The sequence below is a fragment of the Doryrhamphus excisus genome, linkage group LG16, assembly GCF_037039965.1.
Source record: "Doryrhamphus excisus strain RoL-2023G ecotype Guam linkage group LG16, RoL_Dexc_Guam_v1.1, whole genome shotgun sequence".
Lineage (NCBI taxonomy): Eukaryota > Metazoa > Chordata > Actinopteri > Syngnathiformes > Syngnathidae > Doryrhamphus > Doryrhamphus excisus.
Genome location: NC_136372.1, coordinates 4,037,050 through 4,057,489, shown reverse-complemented (window position 1 = coordinate 4,057,489; position 20,440 = coordinate 4,037,050). Strand labels below are relative to the sequence as shown.

General features: G+C 37.5%; 1 long non-coding RNA gene across 1 annotated transcript in view; it reads left to right on the top strand.

The window, feature by feature from the left end:
• Positions 1-19,437, top strand: part of LOC131102756 (uncharacterized) — a 59,313-nt gene extending 39,876 nt beyond the window's left edge. Inside the window, exon 4 of the long non-coding RNA XR_013630040.1 lies at positions 19,362-19,437. This is a non-coding gene — a long non-coding RNA (uncharacterized LOC131102756). The remainder of the gene's footprint in view (positions 1-19,361) is intronic.
• The last annotated feature ends 1,003 nt before the right edge of the window (positions 19,438-20,440 follow it).

Below are 20,440 nucleotides of genomic sequence, written 5' to 3'. Positions count from 1 at the left end.
CACACATATTCACCATGTTCATTAGCATTAAAGCTACAGACACGTTATTTTCGGAGCACAATAGTGGCTCAGGACATGACGGCAATGAACGTCAAACTTCCAGCTCGTTCCCAGCTTCACTCGAAGTCAACACATTTCCATATAAGATCATTGGTATGCATACTTTTAAGTCGTCTTTATTCATTAGCGTTGCGGTCGGTGTAATTTAAAGGTCGTGCGAGGGTAATCAGGCTGAGTCAGCCCACACTCCACGCCAATAGTGAGGAGCCTGTATTGATTTACACAAGATAAGCGTAGGCAGTAATAGAGTGTCCTTTATCGCATACTCCAAACAAGGTGCGTGCATGCCATTGTTTTTTTTTTTGCTTGGTCGTTACCTCCACCATCAAGGAGAAACTCGTCACTTTTGGTGCAGATCTGGATAAGTCGTGATTGCAATATCGATATTGCCTTTACTCTGTATCAACATTTATGAATCCATAAAGGACCGTAAGGGCTAAAAATATACAGTATATGTTTTATGTCTGTTGATTAGCCTACTTTTCACTGGGCTCGTTCAGCCCCAGGAGGGAATTTTTGCAACATAAAAATCAAAAAGTTATGCTTAAGTGATGTCGAAATGCTGCAACCAGCGTCTGGGAATCATATATTTGTTATTTTTGTGTTTATGTTTACTTGCATAGTATGGATACCCCGTGGTGTAACACTTCTTGTGAACCGCGGAAAAAATTGTCAAAACATGCTCCGCTACTGTCTTGACTATGCTATTATTTTTATATTTAATTATTTATTATTATTTTAAAAAAAAATTGTTATGTTTTGTTATTATTTAATACACTAGTGATGCTGTTTTTAAACCCGATGAGTTGGATTGACTTGTAATATCCAACACAGGTCAAAATATACTATAACTTTACATTGTTTAGCCGAATTGCCACAAAATTATATATAAAAAAAAAAATATATATATAAATTATATAATATAATAATATTATTATATTATACAATTTATTATTATTATTATTATTATTATCATAAATATTGATGACAGACTATATATTTTACATGTAACAGTCCACCTGGTATTATTGTGTCTGTAAAATTGTCATGCAATCTGCTATTATTATTTATTATTTTATATTTATATTTAAATATTTTAAAAATAATAAAATATTATAATAATTACAATAAAATTAAATTAATAATTATTATATTATTATTATGTAAAATATGCAAATATAACAATAGTATTATATATAATTATTAATAATTAATAATAATTAGCATTAATATAATAATTATAATAATCATAATAGTTCTAATAACTATAATAATCTAATAATAATATATATAATAATAATAAAAAATAAAATTATTATTATTATTATTATTATTATTATTATTATTATTATTATTATTATTATTATTATTATTATTATTATTATTATTATTATTATTATTATTATTATTATGTGCTTGTGTCCCTTTTTTCAGGAACACTTTGTAAACAACAGACCATGTCAAAAAACGAAATGATGCCAGGTTGTATATAATACTTTGGAAAGATTGGGCGGGCCGTATTCAAACACTTGGCGGGCCGGATGTGGCCCCCGGGCCGTAGTTTGCCCACCCCTGGCATAGGTTAAACTTCGCAACTAAGTTCCCGTAAGTTATTAACCATTTGTCAAATAATTAAACATGTATGCTAGCATGTCTTCCAAACAATTTTGACCTTCACCTACCCATAGGGGGCGCCACAATGTCATTTGACGTGACCGCTTGGACTGTGGCATGCTATAATGGAGTCGAACGGCGCTGACTAGTCCGCAGCCTCGGCCCCTCTGAGTGTTATGGATTTCAAATAAATTCCGAAAAAAGTCGTTGTGTGAGACTCCCCCACTGAGAAGCGACCATCCCTTAAAAAGAATCCGCAGGACTGCCCAACTTGCGCTGCCTAATTAGCCCCCTGCTTCCTCCCAGTAAGCTTTAAAAATATATATAAGTAAAAGAGAGAGCTTATGAATATTTAACAAAGAAGCGTGTTGACTGGGTTGTTTTTTTTTTTTTTTTTTTGCTAGTAGTGGATAAATTCTGATTATACGCTGAAACAGCTGCTCTCTATGATGATAGATGACTTGGCAAACTTTTAGATCCGCAGTCAAATTAAATTCAAGTCAACCTTTCACCCTCGAGATGATCCAAAACGTCGACGTCTCGCTGTCCTATCATGACACTGACAGGTTTTTGACTAATGCTGCCAGCAAGGCGAGAGTGGAACGCTTTGCCAAAGAAACGCAGCCATGACTGACGAGCTTACAGCCCGAGCTTGATTTGCTCCCTCGTCCCTCTCTCTCTCTCTCTCTCTCTCTCTCTCGTTCTCTCGTTCTCTCGTTGTCTCTCTCCCTGGAATGCAACATGCCAGAATTCCGCCTCGCAGTGATGCAATGTCATCACCAAGCACACAAACACATCCATCACGCGCTCTCATCTGGACGACGCAAAAACGACGACAACTACATTTCATCAAAACCCTGCAAGACAAAGAGCTTTAAATTCAATTTGGCATCATTTTATTTACGTCACAAATGAAATGGGGTTGTCACTGACATCCTTTACAATAACATCTGTTCTACATTATTGGCCATATTTTCCCTGCGCTGAAACTATAGAAGGGTTTTTTTCTACTTTTTATCATCATAAAAGGCTTTTGGGGCTTATTACATATGTTATACATCCAAATATTTAAACAGTTGTTTTATTTTCTGCAAGTTTACTGAACAATATCAAAATAAATAACAACAAATACACTCATATTCTAAACTGAACAAAGGTTAAAATGGTAATAATATAATATAATAATATAATAATATAATAATATAATAATATAATAATATAATAATATAATAATATAATAATATAATAATATAATAATATAATAATATAATAATATAATATAATAATATTATATAATAATATAATAATATAATAATATAATAACATTATAACATTATAACATTATAACATTATAATATTATAATATATTATTATTAATAATATTAAGAATATAATATTTTTATATTAACAATAATATTAATAATACAATAATATTATATTATTATATTATTATATTATCATTTTAACCTTGTTCAGTTTAGTATGAGTGTATTTGTTATTTATTTTTTATATGTTTTATATGCAGCATATTATTATATCATAATATTATATTATTAATAATATAATAATATAATAATATAATATAATAATATAATAATATAATAATATAATAATATAATAATATAATAACATTATAACATTATAATATTATAATATTATAATATATTATTATTAATAATATTAAGAATATAATATTTTATATTAACAATAATATTAATAATACAATAATATTATATTATTATATTATTATATTATCATTTTAACCTTGTTCAGTTTAGTATATGAGTGTATTTGTTGTTATTTATTTTTTTATATGTTTTATATGCAGCATATTATTATATCATAATATTATATTATTATTAATATAATAATAATAATATATTTTTTAATAATATAATATAATTATAACAATATTATATATTAATATTATATTGATATTATTAATATAAATATTATATTATTCTATAATATTAATAATTATTATTATAAATATCAATACTTTCGACACTATCTCTCCATGCTCTCTAAAATCGATTCTCCATCAAAATATCGATACTTCAACCATTTGGGGTAATTATTTTGCCTGAAACATTTCTGTTGAAACAATGACGGATCGTAAACGGAGGCACGTCAATCAAGTTTTTAATTGTATTCCTCATATTGGTGGAAAAATACACGTAGTAATCCCTTGTTTATCGTGATTAATTGGTTAAACCGCGATTAAGCCGCGAGTACATTTCCGAAAAAGTGGGATTCCTCATGAATAAATGGAATATTGTTGTAGTTAGAGCATGAAAAACCCGTTTATGACCTTCTAAATAGTATATTTCAATATTATTAGAGCTCTGTAGACATGAACTAACACCCCTATAGTCACCTTTACATACTTATTACCCAGTTTAGTAGACATAATAGAAAATAAGCCTTATGAAACATTGTTTTTTTATGGATTACATACTTATACTTATTGGTAATCAATGTAACAATACTGACACCTAGTGGCCAGTGTAGAATAAAATATGAATTGAAGCATTACCACAAAATAAGTAGAATTTAGAGTAGTCAGCACACACAGTATATATATCGCAGTATAGATTTACAATTCACTAACAAACCAGTCAACACGCAGCAATTATTGTTTAAATAGCTAGCAACAACGTGACTAGCAATAATCGCTAACCATGTTTAGCCTACAGTCCTCCTGGAACTGTACGAGTGCTGCCAGCAGCTGTGGTTCCTTAGACGGAAAAACAAATCCCACCATGTATCACTTTAAAAAAATATATATATATATGGATTTTTGTATACAATTATATTAAAACAATTGTAATATTTGGCATCAATTTGTATGTTTTGTCGTAAAAACACAAAATGCGTCTGTTTTCAACTAATTAAAAACCCTACTCACTCATAATTTATTCTTTCATGAGCTGCCATCCGTTGCTGGGGCTTGAAAATGAGTTCAGGAGTGGAAAAAGGCAATTTATGATCAGCTGTGTGTACAACGAGAATCGCTCGTTAGGAGTAGATTGTGTCTGCAAGTGATTAATTGTAGCCAACAGAAAAAACGTCTGTTTGTGTCAAGTTGATGTATACTCGTTTGTTAGTGTGAGTGGTTTTTTTTTGTTTTTTTTTTTAATCTTTCCAATCTAATGAACAGAAGTGCAAAGTCCGCATCTGCGAGCGTGATGGTGCTTCAACTTGTTGTGCTTGTCGTGAGAAGGTAAGGTAAGCATAGTTTATTAGTGCATATATCCAAATAAAACAAAGTCACGACAAGACAAAAATATACTTTTTAATATACGATGCACAATTTATCTCAAATATTGATTTATCTCAAATATTAACAAATTCTAGTATGAATTATATTTTCTATACAAAGTACAACAATGAGTCTTGCACACAATAAAACTAAAATAAAGTAAAATTATTCAAACAACATGCATGCTAGGTTAATTAGCGACTCCAAATTGTCCATAGGTATGAATGTGAGTGTGAATGGTTGTTTGTCTATATGTGTCCTGTGATTGGCTGGCCACCGGTCCAGGGTGTACCCCGCCTCTCGCCCGAAGACAGCTGGGATAGGCTCCAGCTCCCCCCGCGACCCTCGTGAGGAAAAGCCGTAGAAAATGAATGAATGAATTGATTTATCTCAAATATTAACAAATTCTAGTATGAATTATATTTTCTATACAAATTACAACAATGAGTCTTGCACACAATAAAACTAAAATAAAGTAAAATTATTCAAACAACTTGCATGCTAGGTTAATTAGCGACTCCAAATTGTCCATAGGTATGAATGTGAGTGTGAATGGTTGTTTGTCTATATGTGCCCTGTGATTGGCTGGCGACCAGTCCAGGGTGTACCCCGCCTCTCGCCCGAAGACAGCTGGGATAGGCTCCAGCACCCCCTGCGACCCTCGTGAGGAAAAGCCGTAGAAAATGAATGAATGAATTGATTTATCTCAAATATTAACAAATTCTAGTATGAATTATATTTTCTATACAAATTACAACAATGAGTCTTGCACACAATAAAACTAAAATAAAGTAAAATTATTCAAACAACTTGCATGCTAGGTTAATTAGCGACTCCAAATTGTCCATAGGTATGAATGTGAGTGTGAATGGTTGTTTGTCTATATGTGCCCTGTGATTGGCTGGCGACCAGTCCAGGGTGTACCCCGCCTCTCGCCCGAAGACAGCTGGGATAGGCTCCAGCACCCCCTGCGACCCTCGTGAGGAAAAGCGGTAGAAAATGAATAAATTAACAAACTCTGTCTAATTCTGTGTGAACATTCACAATTCAAAATATTGACGAGACACCACAATTAGGTATACCTGGCCACAATAAAAGGCCAATCCAAAGTTTGGATTGTGGTTTGATCCACGAGGTGATGGTGGTGGATGAACCCCACCGCCACCAGAGGCCACTTGATCCACTGCGTTGACATCAGCATACCGCATATCTGTGAAGTGAACACCTCTACAAAGCTTTCCTGAGATGGTTTCTGTGCAAAATGTCTGTGGTAACTTGCTTTCTATAAAATAATAACAATCTATCAAAGAAATCCTGTTATTAAAATAGTATAGTTTTAGTTTCGTCCTTTTTTTAGTTGTATGTTTTGTAGCGCAGCAGTTCGAGCCCCTTAGGGCAAAGTATGCCGAGCTAGTGGAAGAGTGTCGAGTGTGTTTGTGTGAAATGGGGGCAATGGGTGGCGAGTAAGATGGAGCCTATCAATGTCTGCTGCAGAGAGTTCCCAGGTCGGTTCCTCTGCAGGGCATACAACGTGCTAGGAATCACTGGAGTCAGGAGGCAAAGGGCTATCACGGAAGCCACTGAGGCAGCAGAAATTGCCCCACGGTGGCTGTGAAGATCCGTGGGTGGGGTAGAGGGACCTGGACACAGACCCTAGCTGGGGTCGACTGGGAGAGAGTGCGTGATGCGTGAAACATTCAATGACATCAAGTAACATCACTGATGATGATGTCCAGGTTGCATGGGAAGGTGTATGTTCATTGGCACTACTTGGCTCGAGCCATTTCATTCCAGTGGATTCCAATAGATGGATTATTTGTGACATTTGGTTCCAATTGGTGGACACTTCCCGGCGATTGCTTGATGCAAGTGGCACGACAAAGATTTTAAACATTTTGAAATTTTCTTGCCGCCAAACTCCATATTTGCCGCCGTTACGGGCCACCAGGAGCCAGTTGGGAGGCAGTTTGAGCCACTGCACACCATGAGGCACCTTATTGGCGACACAAGGCGCCTGCATTGGTGTGAACCGGCACCAACTGGCGCCGACCCAGTCGACTCTTAGCATAATGCGAGGAGTCCACTAGCATCGCCATAGCATAATGCTAAGAGTCTACTGGGCCAAAGATTATGTGATTGGCGCGTAGTGGCTCGCTTTGGCGCCGAATAACGGCAACATGGCAACAACTCCTCAATTTTTGCCACCGTTACTGGCCACCACAAGCCAGTTGAGAGGCAGTTAGTGCCACTGAATGCCACTCGGCACCTTATTGGCGACACTAGGCGCCACAGCAAACTGCATTGGCACCAACTGGCACCAACTGGCGCCGACCCAGTGGAATCTTTGCATGATGCTAGGAGTGGCCCGTAATGGCGATGCTAGTGAACTTCTAGCTATCATGCTAAGGGTCCACTAGCATCGCCATAACATCATGCTAAGAGTCTACTGGGCCGGCGGCAGTTCATGCCAAAGATTATGTGATTGGCGCGTAGTGGCTCGCTGTGGCGTCGAATAATGGCAACATGGCAACATGCCGAGTGAACATTAATCTTTGGCACCAACTGGCACCAACTGGCACCAACTGGCACCAAACCGGCCCAGTGAAACCACTGTGTCGGCACCAGTTGGTGCCAGTTGGTGCCAAAGATTATGTGATTGGCGCATAGTGGCTCAGTGGCTCGAGCCACAACGCGCCAATCACATAATCTTTGGCACAAACTGGCACCAGCCCATTTGACTCTTAGCATGATGCTATGGTGATGCTAGTGGACTCCTATCATCATGCTAAGAGTGATGCTAGTGGACTCTTAGCATGATGATGGGAGTCCACTAGCATCATGCTAGCCATTTGACTCCTATCATCATGCTAAGAGTCCACTAGCATCACTCTTAGCATGATGATAGGAGTCCACTAGCATCATGATGATGATGGTGATGCTAGTGGACTCTTAGCATGATGATAGGAGTCCACTAGCATCATGCTAGCCATTTGACTCTTAGCATGATGCTATGGTGATGCTAGTGGACTCTTAGCATGATGCTATGGTGATGCTAGTGGACTCCTATCATCATGCTAAGAGTCCACTAGCATCACTCTTAGCATGATGATAGGAGTCCACTAGCATCATGATGATGATGGTGATGCTAGTGGACTCTTAGCATGATGATAGGAGTCCACTAGCATCACCATAGCATCATGCTAAGAGTCCACTAGCATCACCATAGCATCATGCTAAGAGTCAAATGGCTAGCATGATGCTAGTGGACTCCTATCATCATGCTAAGAGTCCACTAGCATCACCATAGCATCATGCTAAGAGTCAAATGGGCCGGTGCCAGTTTGTGCCAAAGATTATGTGATTGGCGCGTCGTGGCTCGAGCCACTGAGCCACTATGCGCCAATCACATAATCTTTGGCACCAACTGGCACCAACTGGTGCCGACACAGTGGTTTAGTGTGTAAATATTACGAAGAAACCACATTTTGTGTGACAGCTGCACCTTTGTCATCTTTGTTTCCACATTTTGCCTAGCTCCACTCTTTCCTCGGTTGCCAGTCATCTGCCTCGTGTTTGGTCCACGGAATTTCTGCTTACGCTTCAAAAAGTAGGGGCCACTGTGCTCCCACTAAAAAAAAGTTAGTCTGGATCCCTGAATATGTAATCTTTTTTTTTAATTGCTGCTCACACCCCAGCTCTGCCACACAGGGGACATCATCGTAATGAAAGCACAATACAGAAACAAAACAAGTACACACTGTAAATATATGTGCGTATATTATGCATTTTAATTTGGCTCCAAAATCTCACATCTATGTGGCAAATCACGTTAAGCGCTTAACCAAATTACAATAACACTCAGGATAAGATAAGTAACGATAAATATCCCACGGCTCGGGGCAGCCGTAAAGGCGATTTTAAATGCCAGCGTAATAAAAACAAACACGGACGGTTAAACAACAAGCGAATGGCTAATAACTGAAAACAATAAAAACGAGACAATAAGAAGAAAGACAGGAGACGATAAAGAAAAGACGCCAGGAGTTCCACGCAGGCGCCGACGAATGAGACGAGATCTTGACTAATTGCGTGACATTTGACACGGTAGGGTAGGGGGGTGGGGATTGGGGGGGGGGCGTGGAAAGAATTTGAACTGTCAGGAACATCAAGACTTGCCAAAAGGTCCCGTTTGCACTGCTTAATTCGCCGGATTTACTTCTAATTCACGTCTCTTTTTAAACAGAGACAGTTTCACACACGCTGACAAGCTAATTATAGCGTGTGGGCCGCCGCCGCCGCCGCCGCCGTAAAGTGCTGTACTTGACAGGAAAGTGTCATTGTAAGCTCAGCGTGACACTTGACGTGATGGGCAAAGGTTGTCAGCGGTTCTCGACTTTGACCTTGGACCGGATTCTTGCTCTCCCCCGGCGGTCCTGGTGGAGATGCAAGGTCAGCGACGTCGGCCAAGGGGAAACGCCACATGTGTGGTAGAGAGGTCGAACATAGTGACTTTTGTTGAGGTCAGTCGAGGTAAAACGTTGGTTCTCCACTACTTTTTGCTGTCCGGTCATGTTTTCCCAGCTGTGGTTTTGAAGTAACTAACAAAGTACTACATATATCTTCTCAAGGGGCAAAACTAACTTGGATATACTTTTTATGTAAATTGATTATGTGCTGAAAATGAGTCAACACAGCCATTATTGACTAAATCAGTGGTGTCCAAACTTTCAGCATACTGAAAAATCATAAGATGCATGGGACACTTTTTCTTATATAGTTTTTTAATATTGGATTAAAAAAAAATTAATACAAATTTTATCATTAGGCTGCTTGGTGGACAAATAAATATGTCATGTTTTTAAAAATAAATAATGTTTATTTTTGGCTGCACGGTGGACAAGTGGTTAGCGCTCAGGCCACACAGCTAGGAGACCCAAGTTCGATTCCACCCTCGACCATCTCTGTGTGGAGTTTGCATGTTCTCCCCGTGTATACGTGGGTTTTCTCCGGGTACTCCGGTTTCCTCCCACATTCCAAAAACATGCTAGGCTATGAATGTGAGTGTGAATGGTTGTTTGTCTATATGTGCCCTGTGATTGGCTGGCCACCAGTCCAGGGTGTATCCCGCCTTTTGTCCGAAGACAGTTGGGATAGGCTCCAGCACCCCTGCGCGACCCTTGGTGACAATAAGCGGTAGAAAATGAATGAATGAATGAACAATTTCATCATTAGGCTGCACGAGTGGTTGGCGCGCAGGCCACACAGCCAGGAAACCCAAGTTCGATTCCACCTTCGGTCATCTCTGTGTGTAGTTTGCATGTTCTCCCCGTGCATATGTGGGATTTCTCCGGGTACTCCGGTTTCCTCCCACGTTCCAAAAACATGCTAGGTTAATTAGCGACTCCAAATTGTCCATAGGTATGAATGTGAGTGTGAATGGTTGTTTGTCTATATGTGCCCTGTGATTGGCTGGCCACCAGTCCAGGGTGTATCCCGCCTTTTGTCCGAAGACAGTTGGGATAGGCTCCAGCACTCCCCGCGACCCTTGTGACGATAAGCGGTAGAAAATGAATGAATGAACAATTTCATCATTAGGCTGCATGGTCTATGAGTGGTTAGCGCACAGGCCACACAGCTAGGAGACCCAAGTTTGATTCCACCCTCGGTCATCTCTGTGTGTAGTTTGCATGTTCTCCCCGTGCATACGTGGGATTTCTCCGGGTACTCCGGTTTCCTCCCACATTCCAAAAACATGCTAGGTTAATTAGCGACTCCAAATTGTCCATAGGTATGAATGTGAGTGTGAATGGTTGTTTGTCTATATGTGCCCTGTGATTGGCTGGCCACTGAATGAGAAACGGAGGTGAAGCTTGCAGCATGTTCAGGTGCAGCCTGTGTGGGGAAGTGTGGGAAATGGAAGCAGACAGAGGTGTCGACCCATGAAGCTTGAGGGTCACCCGTAAAGAGGTCGAGTAGCAGATGTGACAGGTGACACTCCCAGTGTGCTAGCAGATGTTTAGCGTGGTCAGGCTAGGCCCAAAGGGACATGGGAGCACTCCCATACAGCAGACACTAAAGTGGATTATGATGGAAGACTAGTTAAATATGGCATCTCCACAAAGGAAGTCCATCTCGTAACAACGTAAACCTGGATATCTTTTTAGAGTAGTCAGTAGTAGCTTGGCTATGCACTGAAAATGAGTCAACACAATGGTTTTCACTTCTGGGAATTTCTCACCTTATTCATGGAGCTGGGATCATCGGTTGTGTGTGTCCAAACGTTTGGCCTGTACTCTACTGAATCCACGCCAACACCTTCAGCTGGCTCAGCACGGCACGTGTCATTTGGACGTGTGTTTGGGGTCCTTATGTTGGAAAACTGCCATGCAGTGCTGTTTCTGCTTCACTGTATCACAGTACATGTTAGAATTAATATTTAACCGCAGCTCCCCTCCATGTTGGTAGCACTCGTGTACGCTATTGGCCACCATGTGTGCTAGCTATTCATCCCAGAGGTGTCCAAAACCCCAACTTTTTTTTTTGCCCGACGGTGTTGGAGCCTATCCCAGCCATCTTTGGGCAAGAGGCGGGGTCGCCAGCCAATCACAGGGCACATATAGACAAACAACCATTCACACTCACATTCATACCTATGGACAATTTGGAGTCGCTAATTAACCTAGCATGTTTTTGGAATGTGGGAGGAAACCGGAGTACCCGGAGAAAACCCACCCATGCATGGGGAGAACATGCAAACTCCACACAGAGATGCCCTAGGGCGGAATTGAACTTGGGTGTCCTATTTGTGAAGCGTGTGTACTAACCACTCGTACACCATGCAGCCCCTAAAAGGTTTTATTTCCTCTTATTTACAAATTTCGGTAATAAGAGTTTAAAAGTCAATATAGGGGTGTTATTTCATGTATAGAGGGCTCTAATAATGCTTAAATATTCATTCATTTTCTACCGCTTATCCACACAAGGGTTGCGGGGGGTGCTGGAGCCTATCCCGGCTGTCTTGGGGCGAGAGGCGGGGTACACCCTGGACTGGTGGCCAGCCAATCACAGGGCACATATAGACAAACAACCATTCACACTCACATTCATACCTATGGACAATTTAGAGTCGGCAATTAGCCTAGCATGTTTTTGGAACATGAAAACTCCACAAAGAGATGGCCGAGGGTGGGATTGAACTGGGGTCTCCGAGCTGTGAGGTGTATGCGCTAACCACTCGACCACTTTTTAGCTACTGCAAGCTCACCCAGCATACCTTTTCAATTTATCATGCACTCCATATTATTTTTAAAGTAAAATAACAGCCACTCTTAGTAATATCCCGCTTCCAATTTTCCATCTTTATGGTTTTGGTGAATAGGCGGGATATCCCATAGGGACCTGTGCATGTTTTGTACGATACCTAAAGATCCCTTCAAGGAAAGTTTGTAAATCCAAGCAAGTCTCCCAAAGGATGAAACCCATGCTGTTGTGTTTTCCACGGGAAACACATTCAACCCGCTGATGAAATGAAGAAAATGATTTATTTAGCGTGGCTTTTCCAGGATATTTGACATGCTCGGGTATGTTTAGCCAATAGCCTCATCATAATGAAACGGCAACGGCGTCAGAGTTGCAGAAGAGGCGTCTTGTGCCTGAGGCTCTGTTAAATGATGGTCCTCTTTCATAGTCACACCCTCATTTCTCTTCGTGTCACCGCAATTCCCGATGGCTGGGGATGAGCACAACTAATCAAAATATGCCTAACAACAATTATGCTCCAAAGAAATCTGGCTGCTCTTTGTTCAACCACTCCATACAGAGATTGAACTGAACAGTCCTCCTGCACAATGGGTGAAGTTGTTGGATTTTAAATTGTTTAAATTATAATGAGAATCCTGATTGAATCCTGATTAATTTCCAGATTGACAGAATCGACTTCGATCTTGGCCCGTTTTTTGTAATGTAATTTTATGGTGGCGGTGTTCCTCAGGGATGCGTCTTTAGCACAGATGCATTGTCAACAAATGTCGCATTTACTTGACTGATTAATTAATCAGTATGGTGACTAATACTCGATCTTAATAATCAGGCATATGCATCAGATGGATGTTTACAATACGCTGGTGGTGTTCCTCAGGGATGCGTCTTAAGCACAGATGCATTGTCAACAAATGTCGCATTTACTTGACTGATTAATTAATCAGTATGGTGACTAATACTCGATCTTAATGACAAAATCAGGCATATGCATCAGATGGATGTTTACAATACGTTGGTGGTGTGGTGTGCCTCAGGGATGCGTCTTAAGCACAGATGCATTCTCAACAAATGTTGCATTTACTTGACTGATTAATTAATCAGTATGGTGACTAATACTCGATTGTAATGACAAAATCAGGCATATGCATTAGATGGATGTTTACAATACGCTGGTGGTGTTCCTCAGGTATGCGTCTTAAGCACAGTTGCATTCTCAACAAATGTTGCATTTATTTGACTGGTTAATTAATTAATCACTATGGTGACTAATAGTCGATCTTAATGACAAAATCAGGCATATGCATCAGATGGATGTTTACAATACGGTGGTGGTGTGGTGTGCCTCAGGGATGCGTCTTAAGCACAGATGCATTCTCAACAAATGTTGCATTTATTTGACTGATTGGTAAATTAATTAATCAGTATGGTGACTAATAGTCGATCTTAATGACAAAATCAGGCATATGCATCAGATGGATGTTTACAATACGGTGGTGGTGTGGTGTTCCTCAGGGATGGGTCTTAAGCACAGATGCATTCTCAACAAATGTTGCATTTACTTGACTGATTAATTAATCAGTATGGTGACTAATACTCGATCTTAACGACAAAATCAGGCATATGCATCAGATGGATGTTTACAATACGGTGGTGGTGTTCCTCAGGGATGCGTCTTAAGCACAGATGCATTCTCAACAAATGTTGCATTTATTTGACTGATTGGTTAATTAGTTAATAAGTATAGAAGTTGATTTTTTTGTGTGGATATTTTCATCCAAAATGAGAGTCATGGATCCCAACATTTTGTTCATGTTCTGGCAGAACATGCTCATTTGTTTTGTGTTTGGGGTGGAATAAGCTACGGCAATAAATGTGACCAAAATGAGTCGCTCTCAGAAGAGAAAAGGTTGGAGACCCCCCCTTTGCTCCGCTGCCAGTTTGATGAATTTGGAGCCTGCCATTGTGGCGCTTCAAGGTTAAAGGTGGGCCCATTCAGCGCACGGCGGCATTGAAACATTTCATTGAACAGATCTCTAGTTTAATGGGAGCGCTTGTCAGGCATACACAAAAAGCTGCATACAAACGTGCATGAACTATTATAAAATCACAGTAGCTCAATTATTATGATTTTTTTTTTCCCTTGACACTGTGACTGGAGGTGGCCGGAGACAATTACCGCTTGCTTTAGAATATTCATTCCTACGGGGTTCTGACTATTTTGCACCACTTAATTGCTGAGAGCCCTTCCTATTATGCTGTGCCACTTTTGACTTGTGCACTTTGAACAAACAGCAAGCATTCTTCTATTTTTAAGATAATCCACTTTAATGCTAAATAACATACTTATCGATGTAATCATCAATGTTTTTTGTGCAAACAAATTTTCAATTTCCTGTAAGAAATGGTGACCACATATCCATGTGTTTTTGATGCATTGCATCGATGCTATTCCTATACTGATTTTACCCACTAGGGGGCATATTTGTGCAGTATCTGGGAGGTATGGCTGAGTGGGGAAAAATAGGAAGTTTATTTATGCCCCCTACTGGTGGAAAGTAATTTTACAGTTCACATTACAGTAAACCTGCTAGTTGCTGGTTCCATCCTCAGTCCGTGTGTAATATTCATTCATTCATTTTCTATGCCGCTTATCCTCACGAGGGTCACAGGGGGTGCTGGAGCCTATCCCAGCTGTCTTCGGGGCGAGAAGCGGGGTACACCCTGGACTGGTGGCCAGCCAATCACAGGGCACATATAGACAAACAACCATTCACACTCACATTCATACCTATGGACAATTTGGAGTCGCTAATTAACCTAGCATGTTTTTTGGAATGTGGGAGGAAACCGGAGTACGGGGAGAACATGCAAACTCCGCACAGAGATGGCCAAGGGTGGGATTGAACTCGGGTCTCCTAGCTGTGAAGCCCCTTGTGTAATAGTCCATCATATTTATGAATTTCAATCATCATTCTCAATTTTTACATGTATTTTTTGTCTACTAAATATTCCCACAACATAAAAATGTCCCCCTCATCCAGGACATGTAGGCTATCTATTTAAAAGTTGTCCAAAAAATTCCCACTTTCAATATTTTCTGTGACATTTTTCCCCATTGAAAATGAACAATTGACAATTTCAATGTCGCCCCCTATTGGTGTAAATTGGTTTCACATTGTGATTACATGTCTGTTACAGTCTGTGACTCAGGTCGTAGAGTGGTGTTTTCCCAATCCAGTGGTTGCTGGTTCGATCCTTTTGGTACTATTTTGTTGACTTTTAGATCCATATTTTTTGTTTGATTAATTTTTGTGTGTTTTTCTTGTATTATATATTTTTATTATTTTTATTTGCTTTATTATTATATTATATTTATTATTATTATTATATTATATATTATATTATAAATTTATTATTACATATTATTTAGAAATTGTTACTTATAATATTTATATTATTTTTTTAATATAATATATTATATTTACATTTAGATGTTCTAAAATAGATAGATGTTCTATTTTGTTGATTTTTAGACGCATATTTTTTGTTTTATTAATTTTTGTGTGTTTTTCCTGTATTATATTATATTATAATTTTTATTATTTTATTTGCTTTATTATTATTATATTATCATTATATTATATTGTATATTATATTATAAATGTATTATTATATATTATTTATTTTTATTATAAATTGTTATTTATAATATGTATATTATTATTTATTCATATATTATTATTATTTATAATATTATATTTACATTACTGCTACGCCTCTGCTGATGTCGTGCATTCCATTTTCCCTCCGTCAATTCTTAATGATCCTTCTTTTTTCTATTATCCGATGTGCTGTGCCACATTAACATCTAGCGACTATATATGTAAGCATACACTGGCAATTTCTGAAAATAATTGCTTTTCCATCTGTATAGAACACAATCATTTTTCAAAACAAGAAAAAAAAAACGGAATTTTCACAACTTGCACACGGTGAAGGTTTTTCTTCTATTATGTAGACGTTGAATAGACATGCCCTTTCACAGGTATTTGTACACTCGGCTGGCGGGGCCGTGGGATTAGAGAGGCAAGCGCCGTGTTGCCATGGTTTCTGGTTCAGCTCTACCGGTCTCCGACACCAAGGATATACGTTCTTTGTTGGCCTTAAGTATTGTGCTAATTGTAAGTGGGAGAAGCTGAGAAGTAGATGCTTACACAATGGAGAGACAGGTTGTGAGTCATTATATACACATTATTGACCATAATGGCTTCCTGTGTGCTTACTGCTTTGTGTGTTTTGATGGTAAAAAAACAACGTGTGGGCAGAAGACTTTAGGGCTTATTTTCTATTCAATATCATCTGTCCTGCTTGCTTGAATACACAAAGATATCTACTTACTGCTGTACCTAAACCAACCAGACACTTTGTTTTACGCTACTTGAATGCATCTTCTTTTTATTTCAATCAACTTATGAAGACATAAAAGCAATATGATTCCGGAACAAAAGTAAAGATATGACGACAATGTTGGGTCAAAATACAAACGTAGTGTGTCTAAACTAGCATAAACGTGACTATAGGGGTGTTATTTCATGTCTGGAGGGCTCTAATAATTTGGAAGGTGATAAATACCGTTTTTTCCTGACTTTTTTTTATTTCAATCAACTGACCGTATGAAGACGTTGGTCAAAATAGGAACTTAGTGTGTCTATAATAAACCAGTTCTAGCATAAACGTGACTATAGGGGTGTTATTTCATGTCTGGAGGGCTCTAATAATTTGGAAGGTGATAAATACCGTTTTTTCCGGACTTTTTTTTATTTCAATCAACTGACCTTATGAAGACGTTGGTCAAAATAGGACCGTAGTGTGTCTATAATAAACCAGTTCTAGCATAAACGTGACTATAGGGGTGTTATTTCATGTCTGGAGGGCTCTAATAATTTGGAAGGTGATAAATATCGTTTTTTTCCGGACTTTTTTTTTATTTCAATCAACTGACCTTATGAAGACGGTCAAAATAGGAACGTACTGTGTCTATAATAAAACCAGTTCTAGCATAAATGTGACTATAGGGGTGTTATTTCATGTCTCGAGGGCTCTAATAATTTGGAAGGTGATAAATACCGTTTTTTCCGAACTTTTTTTTATTTCAATCAACTGACCTTATGAAGACGTTGGTCAAAATAGGACCGTAGTGTGTCTATAATAAACCAGTTCTAGCATAAACGTGACTATAGGGGTGTTATTTCATGTCTGGAGGGCTCTAATAATTTGGAAGGTGATAAGGTGATAAATACCGTTTTTTCCGGACTTTTTCCGGACTTTTTATGTAACATTTGCTTAAATTGCATATTTTTTAATTGATAATATTATTTAACCATGAAACAGCAATGATTTATTCATTATATGTTATTATTATTATTGTGATTATTATTATTGTATTCTTTATTTTTTATTTTATTTATTTTATTTATTTTATTTATTTTATTTATTTTATTTATTTTATTTATTTTATTTATTTTATTTATTTTATTATTTTATTATTTTATTATTTTATTATTTTATTTTTATCATATATTTATTTATTACATGTTTTAAACAGCATCATAAGAGTGAATATGCAGAATTTGAAGCGCAAAGTGGCGAGGGATTACTGTACTTCCACCTTCTGTAATTCATACAAAAACTACATAGGAGGTTGCCTACAGCCACGTGTTAATGCATATGTTTTTTTTTATTGTTATTTCTTTGTTATTGTATTTTTTTCTGCTGGCTAATGGTTAATGCCTGGCATTTTTGCAGACCAAAGCAGTCAATAATTACAAAATGTATTTGCAGAGGTTTGTTCAAGATGGCCGTCACAATGACAGAGCTTTTTTTTTTTTTTCGAATCCACTGGTACACGCTTTTGAAAGGCACCAAGCAACCTCGGAGTTGCACTCACAATGGTACAGGGGCTAAAAGAGTGCAGGATTAAAAGCAAACCCAACAAAGGGTGTCGAGGTCCAACATAACACTTACTTGTGGGGACAGACAGAGTCCCAAATAAGCTCCCATGACGCTTCTTTTTTTTTCTACAAAGAGACTCCAAGAGGACTTGATCTATTTATGAGCAACCCGCAGCCTCATCATGCATTGATTTATCTTGTCTGGTTTTTTTTTAATTTGGAAATTTCACATCCGGACTTCTCTTTTTTGGCTTTTTTTTTTTTTTTTTAGTGTGTACTCGCCCGGCTCCCTGGAGCTCCTCCTACAGCCCAACTCCGAGACAAGCCCGAGGCATGTACCCCCCCCCCGCCCCCCTTGAGCTGCAGGTACTTATGTAGTAAAGACATTGCATGATATGATGCTTGGTGGTAGTCAAGAAGAAGAAAAACGACTAATTCCGACTGTAGAATTAGAAAAAAAAATCTTTAGCAAAAATAAATATGATCAATGTCATTTTTTTAATAAAAATAATGTTTATTTTTTTGCCAATATACGGGAAAAATGTGCTGAAAGATAGCAATACTTAGCATAATTCCATGTGACTGTCATGGAAATAAAATTTTGTCATGTTGAAATACAGAATTCCCAAAAGTCTTTCGGACAATAAAAATATTTTTTTTTTATCCAAATGTGCAAAAATGTGCATAAAAATAGCCAAGAAGGGAAAAAAAACAAACAATACAGATCTGATTGATGTCATGTTTTTAGCCAGGAAGAAGAAAGAAGGCTAAATAACTAATAAATATAAAAAAAAATCTAAATACTATCTAATTTAATATAAATATAAATATAAATATAAATATAAATATAAATATAAATATAAATATAAATATAAATATAAATATAAATATAAATATAAATATAAATATAAATATAAATATATAAAATATAATATAAATAAAATTTATTATTTTGTTATTTTATTATTTTATTTTTATTATATATTTATTTATTACATGTTTTAAACAGCGTCATAAGAGTGAAGATGCGGAATTAGAAGCGCAAAGTGGCAAGGGATTACTGTACTTCCACCTTCTGTAATTCATACAAAAACTACATAGGAGGTTGCCTACAGCCACGTGTTAATGCATATGTTATCTTGTCTGTTTTTTTTTTTATTATTTAGAAATTTCACATCCTGACTTCTCTTCTTTGGCTTTTTTTTTTTTTTTAGTGTGTACTCACCCGGTTCCCTGGAGCTCCTCCTACAGCCCAACTCCGAGACAAGCCCGAGGCATGTACCCACCCCCCCCCCCCCTTCGAGCTGCAGGTACTGTAAGCTTTCTTTACCTCCTCCTGTAATCACGTGACGCCGGAAAATACAAACTGAAGAGTTATGTAATTTTATCTTGTAAATCCTCTGGGAAAAACTCCCAAGGGAGGCTGGTGTTGACTTTACCATATTGTAAGGTTACTCTCTCTCAATGTTCATTGGCCAGTGGGTCGCTCGGCACTTGCACTCGCAGTACTGGCTGAACTCATTAAAAGTTATTACAGTGCAAACTTAGCGGATACAAACTTGTCTTAAACTGAATTATGGTCAAGTTTTAAAGCATCACACACAAGTAAGACCAACAATGGACGCCATTGATTTCATTATGGATAGGAAACCACAGCAAGGAGTCCTCCTCTACATTTGTCCAACGGCCACAATCGTTCTCAATATTATTGTTTAAAAAGTAATAATACATATTTTTTTAAAAAGTGGTTGTATGGCTCTATTATACGTACATATACTAGTGTTTTTTGTCTTTGTCCGTGTTGAGACTTATATTACTCGTACTGCAACTTTAAGTCAGCATAGGCATACTTTTATAGGACAAAAAAAAAACATGATATGCTGCTTGATATTAATCAGGAATTTTAATCAGGATTTGATTTCCTAAAATATTTTGGACAAATACAGATGTGGTTGACGGAATGTTTTTTTTTTTTTTTAATTAAATAAGTTTTTTTGCAAAAAATGTGCTGAAAAATAGCAACACTGTGCTGGCATTATGTCGGGATAGGCATATTTTTATGTCGTTGTCATGGAAATAAGCTCATGTAGTAAAGACATTGCATGATATGATGCTCGGTGTTCTTCAAGAAGAAGAAAGAAGACTAATTCAGACTGTAGAATTTGAAAAAAAAAATCATTATGACAAATAAATGTGGTCAATGTCATTTTTAAAAAAATAAATAATGTTTTTTTTTTGCCAAAATATGGAAAAATGTGCTGAAAGATAGCAATACTTTATTATTAGCCTAATA